This window comes from Candoia aspera, chromosome 1 (assembly GCF_035149785.1).
Source record: "Candoia aspera isolate rCanAsp1 chromosome 1, rCanAsp1.hap2, whole genome shotgun sequence".
Lineage (NCBI taxonomy): Eukaryota > Metazoa > Chordata > Lepidosauria > Squamata > Boidae > Candoia > Candoia aspera.
This window is the reverse complement of record NC_086153.1, coordinates 310,947,562-310,963,184: the sequence shown is the minus strand read 5'-3', so window position 1 is coordinate 310,963,184 and position 15,623 is coordinate 310,947,562.

Below are 15,623 nucleotides of genomic sequence, written 5' to 3'. Positions count from 1 at the left end.
AGGGTCTCCACATCTGGATTCTTGTAAAATAGAGAGTGCTTTACAGTTATCCTTGCCTTGTATATCAATCTTAATGGCATCTGTTGCAAATTATTCAAGATGGGCAGCTGAGGATGTTAATTGATTCTCTTTATGAGCAAAGCGAGTGTGAGATGGGCTAACTGAACATGGGCTTAAGGGCCAAACATAGTTTTAAAAAGACTAGGTTGACAGAATGAATGGAAAGAATTAGGTTTTAGCAGGTGTTATTCTGGAACAACCTTCCCCCTGATCCTCGATATTTGATAGGTCCCAACTCTGCTTGCTTTTAGAAAAGCCATTAAGACCTGGCTTTTTCCCCAGACTTTGGGTCCAGTTCAGTAGAATCCTCTTTTGGTTGTTTAATTACCCTGCTTGGTCACAAGTTTATATTTTATATGCTGGGTTGTTGTTTGTTAATGGAGGGTTTTTTGCTTGTGTTGGGCAGCCGTACAAATGAATGAATGAATGAATCAATCAATTAAAGCATCATTGATGGGCATAAAATGGGTAGGAAAACATTTTATTATTTATTTAGTTATTTATTAAATATATACACTGCCCATCTCACTATAAAAGTGACTCTGGGAGGCTTACAAATGAGAAGTGAGACCCACTAATCAAAAGCCAATATATTAATTTTGATGAATGAAGGTATTATGGAATACTGTTATCCAAAGATAAGGTAATCAGAAGAAAACAATTTGTTCCATTGTCTCCTTTCCAAACAGAGAGTAAAATTATAACAATGTTCAAATTTGGATTTATTGGAAACTGTTGGTTAGAGTCAAGCACATTGTTCTGCCAAGAAGAGGGAAGAAAAGGGGCTTGTAAATTCAGCTCCTTATTCTGCTTATTATTCAACTCTCTTCAACAACATACCTTAACTTGTAACATCTTCCCACCAGCTTTCATCTCAAAGGGTGAATTAAAATGTGTAGGTCGGCTGTTTATAAAAATGAATGAGGCAAATAAAATATCATAAGGAGCTCAGCAGAGAAGCTGCTGCTCCGTTGCCATCTTAGCTCTCCCTCCGTGTGATCAACTGGATATCCTGGACAGCTTATGCTGGAACTGAGAAGTGTATTAGAGTGGTTTTGTATTGGAACTTGGAAATCTATGCAACTGTTGTTCCAGGGAAGAAATGGCAGACTGAAGACTGCTGCATGAAGAGCAGAGCTGACAACTGCAGTGGAATGAAGAGCCATCGAGTAGACCGGCTCTTTGTAATTCTTCTCCGGATAAGGAGAGGACTTGAGATCACCCACAAGTGCTCCAGACTGTTGCTCCTCATGAGGAGACCGCAAGACAGCGATTTCTGGTGGATTTAGAGCTCTGGGAGACGAGGAAATACCCATCTTGCTCAAACCATGTTTGGTGCCTTTGAAAGTACACCAAGTTTACATACTCCCTTTTCTAATTACTTTCGGAAATTGCTTGTTAATTGCTTTTCAACTGTTAAGAACTTTAGGAAGGGACAAAGAAAAATGAAAATTCAAGTTCTACGTTATTTGAAGGTACTAAAGATCAAGATTGATAGAAGTAAAAGGAAGGAATATAAAGTTGAATTAGAAAATCCAACCTGAAGATTGACACAGTCAATATATGCTTAATTTATATTGAAAAGGGAAGCAATGACAACGAAGTATGAGATAAGGATGTCTTGGCCTAAAGATTTGTACTTCCTAGGTTGTTAGAAGCAGAAGTTAAAAGATCTGTTAACAAAGCTTGCATCAGTTTCTACTCCACTGAACGTATGGTGAAGAAAACTTTTTAATTAAAACAATGGTTTGTCTCATGTTTCTTTTTAAAAAGTAATAATTTTTACTTTAAAATATAGATTCCAGAGTGATCCCTGTTTTCCCAGCATAGTAATGTTAAAAAATATAAAAGGAACCATACTGTCTATATAACAAAATGATTGCTTTCATACAGCTGTATAAACTTGCTGATGATTTCTCAGGTCCATGTATCAGCATGCAATCCAAGCCTATGAATGTATATTGTTGGAAATAAACTTAATAAGTTACCTAGAAGTATACCATACTGAATACATGGAACTTAATGTCCAGGGAGACCTGTGCCTCCATAAAACTCTGGCCCTAATCTGAAGCTCTGAAACCTTAATAGGGCCATTTGGAGTGGGGAGGGGTATCCATTTGTTGGACCAGCTAACCTTAAGCCAAGTTAAGATCTTCAATGAACATATCAACCACTCTAGTTGAGTTCTGCTGTGGAATGTGCATAGGGCTACAGTGTACATCTAGAAAATAAGGTGTGACAGAGGTGACTGATTAGATCATTAAATCATGAGTATTTTTTAATTTTGTTAAGCCTTTCAGTTGCCCTCTTTTATTGTTCCTTTGTCCACCTCACAAGTAATGCATCTCTTCTTAGCTTTCTGATTTAATAGTTGCATAACTGATGTTAGGGTTTATTAAAACTTTCTGCTTTCTGTTATTGCTTCTTTAATATTGTTAAGGTATCAGACAGATAGGATATATATGTTGAAGTGGGATCAAATTTCTTCAAATACGGTATGTACTTGGGTCAGAAAACCAAAACAAGGCAAACAAAAAACTGCTCACAACAGAAAACAAGGAGCAAACTTAAGGAAAATATTTTTGTCATAAACGTCCATGTAATATAATTAAAGTCATAAGAAATACAATTAACCATAATTTAGGCCAAAGCTAAGATTTATTTATAATGTAAACCAAATATATTTAAACAATGTCTTAATCACGAGGACTATTCAGTAGCTATTGTAATTATAAATCAGGACTCTGGAGAGAGACTAGCATATTGTTCCAAAGATGAAAATATAATATACAAAATGCATAGTTAATAATTACCCTCATCCAAAATGACTTGGTCTCTTCATCCAGAAAATATAGACTTTGAAGCTACTGCTGAACATTTTGAACAAAAGAACTATTCCAAGCACAGAGAAGTGATTTAAAGTGGTTTGTGCATGACACAAAGCATATGTCCTGTGGTTGGCCTACTTGGCTATTTTGTTCTGGTTATGACCAAAATGTTTCAGGTGGAAAGGGTTTCAAGTGTACCATTCTCTTTTAAGTGATATGGCTGGAGGTTGCTCTGAGTGCAGTTGGGGTGTCATCTTTTGAATTCTCCTGATCTGGGCCAATAGAACTGGAGAGACCCTCTCTTTTTGGGTTAGGCTGCAGGGGTGGGGTGGAGGGCTGAGGGTATCAGGTGGAGTTTTGAAATGAAGCAGCAGTCATTGAAGAAGCAGGTGGCAGAGGGAGGGAGCTGTTCTGGGACTGATGGATGTTAATGAGCTACTCAAGAAAAATTGGCTGCAAAGTGTCCCTTGGATTGGGGCTTCTCCTGGGATTGTGCACCTAGTACTAAGTGTCTGGTTGCCTGCCTGTCTCTGAGGTCGCCTCCACATTCTCAACCCTATTTTAGTTTTTATTTTGACTCAGTATCGTGGGAAGGAGGTTTTCGTTAGAGAAGGGAATTCTTCCACTTGCTCCTTCCTTTGCTTCTAAAATCATATTTCTTTTGAATTTAAAAGAACATTTCCCCCTACCCGAAACTGTAACAATAAATAAACCTTCCCTCAAATACAACCTGCCTCCGTCTTTGGTGGAATTCTTCCAGTTGCAGCTGTTGGTGGGTCACACATAGACAATTAAATGAAGGGCCCTTTATTTTTCTGTTTTAAAAAAAGGCTTGTCATGAAAGCTTTTGTTCTGCACCCCCATCCCTGTTTATGGCTAGCTAGGTTCATTCTGTGGAGTCCTTGGTGGTCTCTGAGCCTTATTGTTTTCTTGCAGACATTTCATTGCCAGACCAGGCAACATCTTCAGTGCAAAGAGGGAGTGGGCCTTGCTCTCAGTTTATATACAGTGACTTGCCCTGCTTGTGTTGGTAGGGGGGGTGTTCTCTCCTTGGGAGTTCCTTGATTGGGCTGTTGTTTGCTGCTTGGTTGGTTGACTGAGTTAATAGTTCCTTGATTAGGGTATATTGTGCTGTTCGATTGTTCATCTGGTGTTAATCCTAGTGCTAATCTTTGCATATCTGGGTGTTGATTGCTGGTGGGGAGGTATTCTGGTCTTTTGGCTTTTCTATTGTCTCTTTTGAATGTTATGTAAATGTTGTTTACCTCTATGTGTCTGTTGATGGCTGCTTTGTCTGAGTGCCAGGCTTCCAGGAATTCTCTGGCGTTTTTGGATTTGGCTTGGATTAGGATGCTCACAGTTTCCCAGTTGAAACTATGGTTGAGTCTGTCCATGTGTTGTGAGATTAAGGAGTTCTCATCATGTCTTCTGACTGCTAGTTCTTCATTCTCTGTTGTATTCTCTGATGTTCATTCTCTGGTGTATCCCCCCTCCCTCCCCTCCCCCACAAACCATGGCTGGGAGAGCTAGAGCAATCAGCAGGCTAGTCAGGAGGAGAGGGGCAAGGTTTGTTGGTCAAGAGAAGAGAAAGTGAGCACTGAGGCCTGACTTCAGTGCCATGCCTGTTCCTCCTGAGGAGCTGTGGAGCCACCTGCTGTATCATGATGGGTGAAGCTCAGAACGGGCACAGAGCTGATGGAGGAGCTATACCCTCCCACTCACATGGAAGAGGTGGTAGTATTAATGCTTGTGGGTGTTGGCCCTCTCCTTTGCCATTAGCCAAGAGACTGTGGGTGAAGATTAAAAGGAGGAGCTGCCCCCTCCTGAGTAATTCCAAGCATTTAGCAGTAGTGGTGACTAAGATGCACCAGGATAATGTTTCTCAACCTTGGCAACTTTAAGATACAAGGACTTCAACTCCCAGAATTCCCCAGCCAGCATGAAGTCCACTCATCTTAAAGTTACCAGGGTTGAGAAACACTGCACTAGGAGATGACCCACTACCATCCAAGTGGACCTGCTACAGTCCTAGCAGCAGCATGCTGAGGGAGCACTTCAAGTTTGCCCCTGGAGACTATCTGATCATTGCAAGGCATGAGTCAGCTGAGGAAGGACACCTGCCATCTTTTGACCTAAACATGGTTTTAGGCATAATCCCTGTATCCTTCCCTTTGGGGCAGCCCATGTTGCTGACTAGCAGTAAGGCACCTGCTGTCAAGTCCAACATGATGTCAGCATAGCATTTGAAGCATCTCTTCAGGGGCTGGCTGCCTGATGATCCAGAGGCATCAGGCCTAACTCGTGCTATTATACCTACAATGGCAGAGTGGAGGATGCTGGATTCCAGTATCTCTAAAGCTACATGAATTGAAGCCCATGGGGCTTTCAAAGATAATAATGGGGATTATCTGCAGACTATTGTATTTGACCTGAAGAAACACCATAAGGCTCTTTCTGAAAAATGAAAAACAAGAGGTGCATATAGATAACTGAAGGAAGCTAGTTTAAGCAGTAAAATTGGAATTTTGGCAACTTGTGGCCCACTCCTCCCCCCAAAATGCTTGGGGGCTGGGAGGCTAATCTCACCAGAGACATGGATTGAGCTTTTCAGACCTTATTTATGTGGTTGAGATCTGAGCTCCTTTGTGTTAGGTGCAGAATATTTATCTGATAGGCCTCCTGTATCTACTTCTGAGTCATCTAAACATATAGCACAATCAGTGGCGTGCTGGTAAATGTTTAACAACCGACTCTACCTGCTGCATTGCTGCCCCTGCGCCACATCACTAGCTGCCAAACAGCTGATCGGCCATGTGGGGCTTTAAAGGTCATAACCAACACCTTGAATTGGACCCGGAAGCAAACTGGTATCCAGTGCAGCTCGCACAACAGTGGTGTCATATGTGCCAATCTTGGGGCACCAATAACTGCGCGCATGGCTGCATTCTGGACCAGTTGAAGCTTCCAGATACCCTCTCAACATATCTATACAACATCAAAAATAAACACTAATAAAACAACAATGTTATTTACTAAAACCATACAATCAAGAAAAAAAAAACATACAATCAAGAAAGAAAGAAAATTGAAGGAAATAACACTAATATATCTTTCTCTCTGTTCCTCACAGAAGACCATTTACTCTTGCCAAGCTTAATCCACTGGTATAGTAACCTCTCTTCTAAGACGAAATATGTCATTGCATAGACAGTTTTGTTGAATCAACATCATGTGTTCTGCTGAGCTGTCAAATACACCATTCATGGCACCCTGAATATCACCTGTCCTTGTAAATAGCTTTTTAATTTTTTTAAAAAAATGAAAAATAGCTTTCATGGAAGATACATTTTTCCTGTTAGCTGATAAATCCACAGAATCTACAAAAATATCCAAGCCTATCTAACCTTACTATCCTTTAAATAGGCCCTGAAGACCTGGCTTTTTCCCCAGGACTGAGATAGTTTGGCACATGTGTCCACTTGGACTGAACTACGTGGATTAGTTTATGGTGTCTATTTGTTCCTTCATCATGATAATTTTTTCTTTTTAATAATTTTTATTAGAAGAAGATTTTACAAAGATTTTTTTGAAACTACAGAAACATAGAAGAAATAGGGGGGGAAAAGTATAAAAGGGTAAAAGAAAAAGTGAAGAATAACAAAAGAGCAAGAAAAAGATACCTAAAGAAGCGACTTCCAATCTTCTTTGCAGCAGTTACAAACACAGCAATTACCATCTCCACCCTTGCATATCATGGTTCCCTTCTTCCCCATAAACAAACCTTTTTAATCAATATATCCCAAAATCAGCAGTTCATTTTTATCCATTTTGAGCAAAAAGTCTATAAAGGATTTCCAGTCTTTTATAAAATTGTAGTTCCCTTCTTAATAAAACAAGTCTATTTAGCCATTTCTGCAAACTCAGCCATCTTCATAATGCATTCCTCCATTATTGGTGTTTCTGTAGTTTTCCACCTTTGCGTACATAATATCCTCACTGCAGTTAACATATATAAATCCAATCATCCATGAGCCTTTTCTAGTTGAATGTCTGTTAAGTCCTAATAAGAAAAATTCCGGTTTCTTCTGAATGTTAATTTTTTAAAACTCTCTACATCACTATATGTATTTGTATCCAGTATCTTTTCACTTAAGTCCACCATGCATGATAAAATGTCCCTTCATGTTTTTCACATTTCCAATAGTGATTAGAAGTACCTTCATACATCTTAGACAATTTCTCTGGTGTCATATACCAATGGTACATCATTTTTAAAAAGTTTTCTTTTAAATTGTAAGACAATGTGAATTTCAGACCTTTTAACCACAATCTCTCCCATTGATCTATTTGAATATTATAACCAAAATTCTTGGCCCATTTTACCATTTTACCATACATTCTTTAACTTGCTCTTCCTCCGTTTCAAATCTCAACAAAAGTTTACACAGTTTAGCAATCACTTGTTCATCATTTGTATATCATTTGTTTTCAAATTCCATTTTATCAGCTGCTTTTTCTGGGTACTTTTTTATCTATATTAAATCTTCCTCTTAATTATGCATATGAGAAACATTGAAAACTAAATCCCTTTGCAATCAATTGTTCTCTTGATTTCATCTTAAATTCCCCATTTTCCTGTACTAGCAGGTCTTTATATGTCAAACATTTGTCTTTGCCCGCTGTTTCTTTTCTATAAAATGTTTCTTGAGCTGAGCCAACAAAGGTATTTTCAGGCATAGCCTTGGTTTGTATCTATTCCATATTCGAGGTATGACATTCCTAATATAATGATTTTTAAAATATAGATTAACTTTATCATACCATAAGTAACCAGGCCACCCAAATCTCAGACCATGACCGTCTAAATCTAAAAGTCTCTTGTTTTTAATAACAGCCATTTCTTCATCCACACAAACAGCAGGCAGCAAAATATAATTTAAAATCAGGTAATCCCAGTCCTCCTCTTTCCTTTGCATCTTGGAGGATCTTATATTTAACCCTAGGTTTTTTCCCCCATGATATAAATCTGGATATTTCTTTTTGCCACTGTTTAAATGGTGCATCAGTTCTCAAAATAGGTATAGTCTGAAATAAGAGCAACATTCTAGGTAACACAATCATTTTTACCACAGAAATTCTTCCCAGTAATGACAATTGTAATTTCCCCGATCTTAAAAATCCTTAATTTCATTCCGTGTCTTAACATAGTTATTTTGAAATAACATACACTTCAGTATTTTACCTTCTTTTCAATCTTAAAACCCGTTTTATCCATCAGTTCTGTTTGATCTTCCATTTTTCATTTTTATTAGATTCTGTTTATTAATCTTGAAACCTGCTAATGTACCAAATTCTTTTAGTTTTCCCATTAATGTTTCAATTCCCTTTAAAGGATCGTCCAGAACCAACAGTAAGTCATCTGCAAAAGCCCTCATAAGTTTCCTTTTTTAATCTTTACTCCCACAACCCTCTCATCTTGTTTTATATCTCTATTCTATATTTCAAGAACCAAAATAAACAAGACAGGAGACAGTGGGCATCCCTGTCTTGTTCCTTTTTGTATCTCACTCAGTTTTGTTAGATCTCCATTAACAACTATTTGTGCTTTCTGTGAAGTGTAAATCAATCTTACCCATTTTATAAAGTTCTCACCAAAATTCATATCTTCCAAAACCTTGAACAAGAAAGCCCAGTTCAAATTGTCAAAGACCTTCCTTGCATCTAAGAAAACCAATGTGGCTTGTGTTTCATTATGTTGCTCCAAATATTCCAAAATGTCCAACACATTTCTAACATTGTCCTTTAACTGTCTTTTTGGTAAAAACCCACATTGATGCTCATGAATACATTCTTGCAAAATTATTTTCAGTTTATCAGCTAGAATTGTTGTGAGCAACTTGAAGTCATTATTCAGTAATGATATTGGCCTATAGGTTTTCTCTTGTTTTCTTGTTCTAAGCCATGATTTAAACCCAGATTATTGAATGAACTACAGTTGCCTGAATTCATACAACAGACCAAGCCAAAATTAAATAAATCACATTATGGTTTAAGTCAAAATATGAATCCTTCAGCCATGTTGATTATAGTTAATCAATGAGGTTGCAATTAGATAATTCAATACTGTATAGGCGCGCCCGAGAAGGGGAGCTTGAAAGAAGCCATCCTCAAAGGTAATGGAGCGGGACTGTCATGAGTAAGGATGGCGAGCAGGGGGCTCCCATCCAGACTGTTAAGCGCATGCGTAGCACTGAGGAATTAGGTAGCCATTCAAAGAGACACAGATCGGGACCGCCTTAACCTTTGGGGTTTATATGGCTGGGTTTTTTCCCACGCTTCTTCAGTTTGTTAGGATTCCTGTTATGTACAAGCAATAAAACATTAGAGACCAGTTCCTTGTCTCAGCGTGTTTCCTGGCAGTTAGGACATCAATCCTAACAAACTCCTACTCCCATCGAAAGAGGGAGGAACAAGAAATTAAGGAGAGACATTTGGAAATGTCTTCAGAAAACCAAGAAATGCGGCTCACCATCCAACAATTGGCAGCAGCCCTGCAACAACACCAACAACAAGTAGATCTCCAGATCAACACATTACAAGCTGCCATGCTACAGCAGTTACAACAACCAGTTCCGATTAACCCACAACCGGCGCCAGCAGCAGCAGCAGCAGCTCCGCCAGTAGTCTTGAGATCCCAGGGCAGTCTACCAGAGAAGTTTGGAGGAGAAGCAGGACAGTTGAGAACATTTCTCACACAGTGCACTACGTTTTTCGACAGCAGACTGGCAGAGTTTCCCACAGACAGAACCAGAGTCACCTTCATCCTAAGCCTGCTAAAGGGACCAGCAGCCAAATGGGCTATCCCCATGGTGGAGAACAACGACCCGATTCTCAACGACTACCAGAACTTTTTGGCAGGGTTCCGAGCACACTTTGACGACCCGATCAGAGAGGCCACGGCCAGCCGGGAAATTCGGAAGCTCAAGCAAGGTAACAAGAGGGTGGGAATCTACATTGCTGATTTCAAGTTGTTAGCAGGAGATCTGGACTGGAATGAGAGTGCATTAAAAGACCAATTCAAACAGGGGCTGGATGAGGAAATTAAGAATGAATTAGTGCTCCAGGGAACACCAGCTACCCTAGAAGCCTTATATCAGTTATCGGTGGTCATAGATGCCAGACTAGAAGAGCTCAGGCAGATGCAGCCAGGGAGAAACAGGACCCTCAGAGCGTTTCCAGGATTTCCAGCTCTCTCCGTAGCATCCACTCACTCAGCACCAGAGGAACCAGTGCAGATTGGGGCGAGCAGGAGACTGATTTCCGAGGCTGAGAGGCAGAGAAGGAGAGAGAGAGCCCTTTGTTTCTACTGCGGAGCCCAGGGACACATGGTGAGAGCTTGCCCAGCGAGAGGCCAAGCAACTTCAGTAAGACCCCCAAGGCAAGCAGCTGAAACAGGAACCATCTCCACCTCTGCTTCCAACCAGGGAAACTCCATCGGTCTCCCTCCACAGAGCTCAGCAGGGAGACCATCAATCAATTAAGGAGGGCTCATTCCGAGGATTCCAGGCAAGCCTTTTACTACTTACCTGTAATCATGCACATCAGCCCAGAACACCAGGTCAAGCTAGAGGCCATCGTGGATTCCGGAGCTTCAACAAATTTTATTGATGTGCAGACCGTACAAGACTTCAACATCCTGACCATAGAATTGCCACGCCCCATAGAAGTGGAGACCATTGATGGCCAGCCCCTCAAGGCAGGGCTGATTAGAAGACTCACAGAACCGGTGCAACTGACAACGGGAGACCACACTGAGTGGATCCAGCTTTATGTTACTGCATCGCTTAATGTGCCGGTAATCCTAGGCACGCCTTGGCTGAGGATCCACAACCCGTTGCTGAACTGGACTACAGGAGCAATCTCCTTCCCAGCTAAGGAATGCCAGCACCACAAGATTCAAGCCGCTCTCCGCTCTCCAGCAACCAACGCGGTCACGGAAGCAGGGGGGGTCCAGTTGCCAGCCAAGTATGCGGATTTTGCAGACGTTTTCAGCGAACAAGAGGCCACAGTACTACCCCCCCATGGGGACTGTGACTGCACCATTGAGTTGATATCAGGAGCCAGGGTTCCAGCAAGGAAACAATATCCCATGTCTCCCAAGGAACTAGCCACCTTAAAGGATTACTTGGACTCCAATCTCCAAAAGGGATTCATCCGACCATCTACTTCCCCAGCGTCTGCTCCTACCTTCTTCGTACCAAAGAAGCCTGACCCGTTGGCGCCTGCAACCCAGGAGACACCCATGAGAGTGGTCCATGATTTCAGTTTTTTAAATAAACAAAAAGAGAATCTTATCCTTTGCCCTTAATCTCGGATCTGCTAGATTGCTTACAGAAGGCATGCATTTTTACCAGGTTGGATCTCAGGAGTGCGTACAATCTGATCCGGGTGAAAGAGGGGCACGAATATCTGACTGCCTTCGACACCAGGTTTGGTAAATTTGAGTACCTTGTTATGCCCTTTGGCTTGTCTAATGCAGGAGCCATATTTTCCAGATTTATGAATCAAGTTTTCTCTGATTTACTAGATAAGTATCTGGTCATTTATCTAGATGACATATTAATTTTCTCTGAGGATGCTACAACTCATGTAACCCATGTACGTAATGTCTTGCAAAGACTGAGAGAGAACAGGCTGTTCACCAAGCTAGAGAAGTGTGCCTTTGATTTAACTGAATTACATTTCCTGGGCTATAAAGTATCAACAGAAGGCATATCCATGGATCCTTCTAAGGTCCAGGCAATTCTATCTTGGCCACCTCCCTGAAATGTTAAAGATGTACAAAGAATTCTAGGATTTTCCAATTTTTATAGGCGTTTTATAAGGAATTTTAGTGACAGAGCTAGACCCCTCACACAGCTTTTGAAGAAGGGATCAAAATTCATTTGGGGGGAGAGACAGCAAGCAGCCTTCCAAGAATTTAAGCAACTCTTTGCATCCCAGCCGCTGTTAAGACACCCTGATCCCACGAAGCAATTTATAATGCATTCAGATGCTTCAGATATTGCCATTGGGGCAGTGTTATTGCAATATACAAACAAAACCGAGAGTACGCTGCTTCCTTGTGCCTTTTTTTCATGCCTGCTCTCACCAGCAGAGAGAAACTATGATGTTTTTAACAAGGAGTTGCTGGCAATTAAAGCAGCATTCCAAGAGTGGAGGCACTGGCTGGAAGGTGCAGCCCTTCCTGTGAAAGTTTGTACCGATCACAAGAATTTACAGCTTCTACAAAACACCAGATCCCTCACCCCACGCCAGATTAGATGGAGCCAGTTTTTCTCCCGTTTCAATTTTGTTATTTCTTATGTGCCCGGGGCACAAAACTGCTTGGCAGACGCCCTGTCTCGATCCTTTCAGGCAACCCCCGCCACTCACCAGGAGGTACAGGCTACTATATTACAACCTCACAACTTTGATCAGTCTATGAGGGGGAGCCAGACAGAGATTTTAGCAGCAGGCAGACAAGCAGAGGACCTATTTACAAGAGTCAGAGCTCAGCAGCAACAAGACCCGTATGCCAGGGCCAGGATGGATGATCTCCAGAGGGCCCCGCAAGACACTACCTCACCATTCAATGTGGAGGCAGGAATCCTCTGGCATAGTGGGTGATTATATATTCCCCCTTCATTGAGGGAAGAAGTACTGAGACTTTGCCATGACCACCAAACGGCAGGCCACGGAGGTGTTTTCAAAACACTCCATAGAGCTCTGAGAGACTACTGGTGGCCTAAGATGGCTGCAGACATAAAGGGTTACGTTGCTTCTTGTCACACCTGCAGACGAGCCAAGCCTCTCCCAGGGAAGCCCACAGGACTCTTGCAACCCCTACCCACCCCCAGTAGGCCTTGGGATACAATCTCCATGGATTTCATCACTGATCTACCCCCGGTCCAGGGGCTGACTTCCATACTGGTGGTGGTGGACCTTTTCACAAAGATGGCGCATTTTATTCCTTGCAAGGGCCTCCCATCTGCACCAGCCACAGCGCAGTTGTTCATGGATCACGTTTTTAGGTATAGAGGCATGGTGAATCACTTGGTGAGTGACAGAGGCCCACAGTTCACTTCCAGGTTCTGGAGGGCCCTTTTCCAGTCATTAGGGGTCCAGATCCACCTGTCATCATCGCATCATCCTGCCAGTAATGGGCAAGCCGAGAAAATTAACCAATGGTTACAGCAGTATCTCAGGTGTTACACCACTTATCAGCAAGACAATTGGCCAGCCCTGCTCCCCATGGCAGAATTTACATATAATAATTCTGTACAGTCCTCTACCAAGATGTCCCCTTTCCAGGCACTCTACGGGGTTAACCCTCGGGTGTTGCCCACCTCCTCCCAGCAGGGAACTGTTCCAGCCGCGGCTGATTTTCTTAAAGAGCAACAAGCCGCACAGGAGTTGTTAAAGGAGCAGCTGAACAGGGCAAAGAATGCTTACAAGAGAGCTGCAGATGCTCACAGACAGGAAGGGCCAGCAATTGCAGTAGGAGACAAAGTGTGGCTTTCTACCAAGTTTTTGAACTCTACCAGACCCTCCAAGAAGTTGGACTCTAAGTTTGTGGGCCCTTTCACTGTGGTACAGCAGATAAATCCAGTGGCTTATCGTTTACAGCTCCCAGCATCCATGAAAGTCCACCCAGTATTTCACAGAGCCTTGCTAGCCAAAGACCCTCCCCCAAGTGCCTTGTGATCGCAACTGCCCCCCCACCTCCAGTAATTGTGGAGGGGGAGGAGGAATACGAAGTTGAGGACATTCTGGACTCTAGGAGGAGGGGAAGGGGTATCCAATATTTCATACACTGGAAAGGGTACCCTGAGGAAGAGCGCACGTGGGAGAATGCCAGAGATGTACATGCTCCAGCACTGGTTCATCGTTTCCATCAGCTTTTTCCTCACAAACCCAAGCCTCGCACTCTACCCGAGATTCCTCTTTTGGCTGAGCAGGCCGAAGAATCCCAAGCAGAAGAGTTTGTGAGTGCACCCCCCCCCCCGCCTGAAGCCTTGACTTCAGTTACAGAGGAGGTGGGGGAACCGCAGCCCTCCACCTCGGGCTTACATTTCCCAGGGGGGAGGGGGGATGACTTTTCTAATTATCTAGCTATTTTCCAGCAGCAGCCACCTGGGCCAGAAGCGTTATCAGACCTGGAGAGCAGCACTGATTCGCCCTTGGAGGAGTTTTCCTTTGAAGACTTTCCATCATTGCCCAGTTCCCATGGGACCTTAGAAGCAGACGGCAAATCTTATCAAGACTCTGGAGGGGAGGGGGCTGAAATGGAATGTGAATCTGGAGGGGAGGGTGATGTCATGAGTAAGGATGGCGAGCAGGGGGCTCCCATCCAGACTGTTAAGCGCATGTGTAGCACTGAGGAATTGGGCAGCCATTCAAAGAGACACAGATTGGGACCACCTTAACCTTTGGGGTTTATATGGCTGGGTTTTTCCCACGCTTCTTCAGTTTGTTAGGATTCCTGTTATGTACAAGCAATAAAACATTAGAGACCAGTTCCTTGTCTCAGCGTGTTTCCTGGCAGTTAGGACAGGGACCGCCAATTGATGTAGGGGTTATGCGAGGTGAACCAGGGGATCCCTAAGACAACCAAAGGATTCCCCACTGGGGTCACGATGAACTGAATGAGTTCGAAATGGGACCCCTTATGCAAAGCGACTTCCCCAGTAAACTGGGTAGCCCCCCCCCCCTGTTGTGGAGCCATCAAGCTGTTGAAAAAGCAGCGGCTTTGGGAGAGGGAAGGAGGGCAAATCCAATGCCTTGACTAAGTCAGGATGGATTAAACATCGAGAACAGCCTGAGTCCAATAAAGCCCAGACCTCAAGGGATTTGGATTGAAATCCCAATTCGATGTTGACAGCGAGGATAGGGCAATCAGCACTCACCATGTTAGGGTTGCGCCCGGATCGAACCACCTGCCCCATGGCGCCGGTTAAGACAGGTGGAAGTCGTTTCCCGCCAGCTGTTCCAAAGCCTCTAATTCTTCTCCCGGGGTGTAGATATCATTGTTGTCCGCAGTAGCCAGTGCCCCCGTCAACTGACGAGGAGGGTTGGTCGGCTTTTTGGTTGGTTTTTGAGGCACTTTTGTGGAACAATCCAGTGCCTTAGCTTTGGGGCAGTCAACAGCGTGGTGACCTGGTTTTCCACAGGTGATGCATTGCCCGTGGACAAAGCGGCGTTGCTTCTCTGCATCCCATCTAGAGGTCGACGGAAGAACCGGAGCTTGGGTAGTGGTGACAGGCTTGTCTTCTTTGGTGGCCATCATAAAATTGTGCTGGGCATGTTCTGCTTTACCAGTGAGGCAAATCCAATCATGTAATGAGTTGGGATCATCCCGCCCAAGTGCCCAGCGCAAGACTTCGCAATTGAGTCCATCCTTAAAACGATCGATTAAGGTGGCCTCGGACCATTCAGGAACTTTACCTGCCAAAACCTTGAATTCAAGTGCATAGCCACAGGCTTTTGCCCCTGAACCAGTTCTTTAAAAGCATCCTTAGCCCTCTCTTTAGCCAAGGGATCTTCAAAGTAGTGCTTCAGCGCAGCCAAAAAGGCATTGAATGTGGCCAGGGCAGGCGCCCCAATCTCTGATAGTTGGACATACCAGTCAGCAGCCCTGCCTTTCAACTTCGTGGCCACTGCAGCTATCTTCTCTTCTTCCGAAGGAAAGAGGTG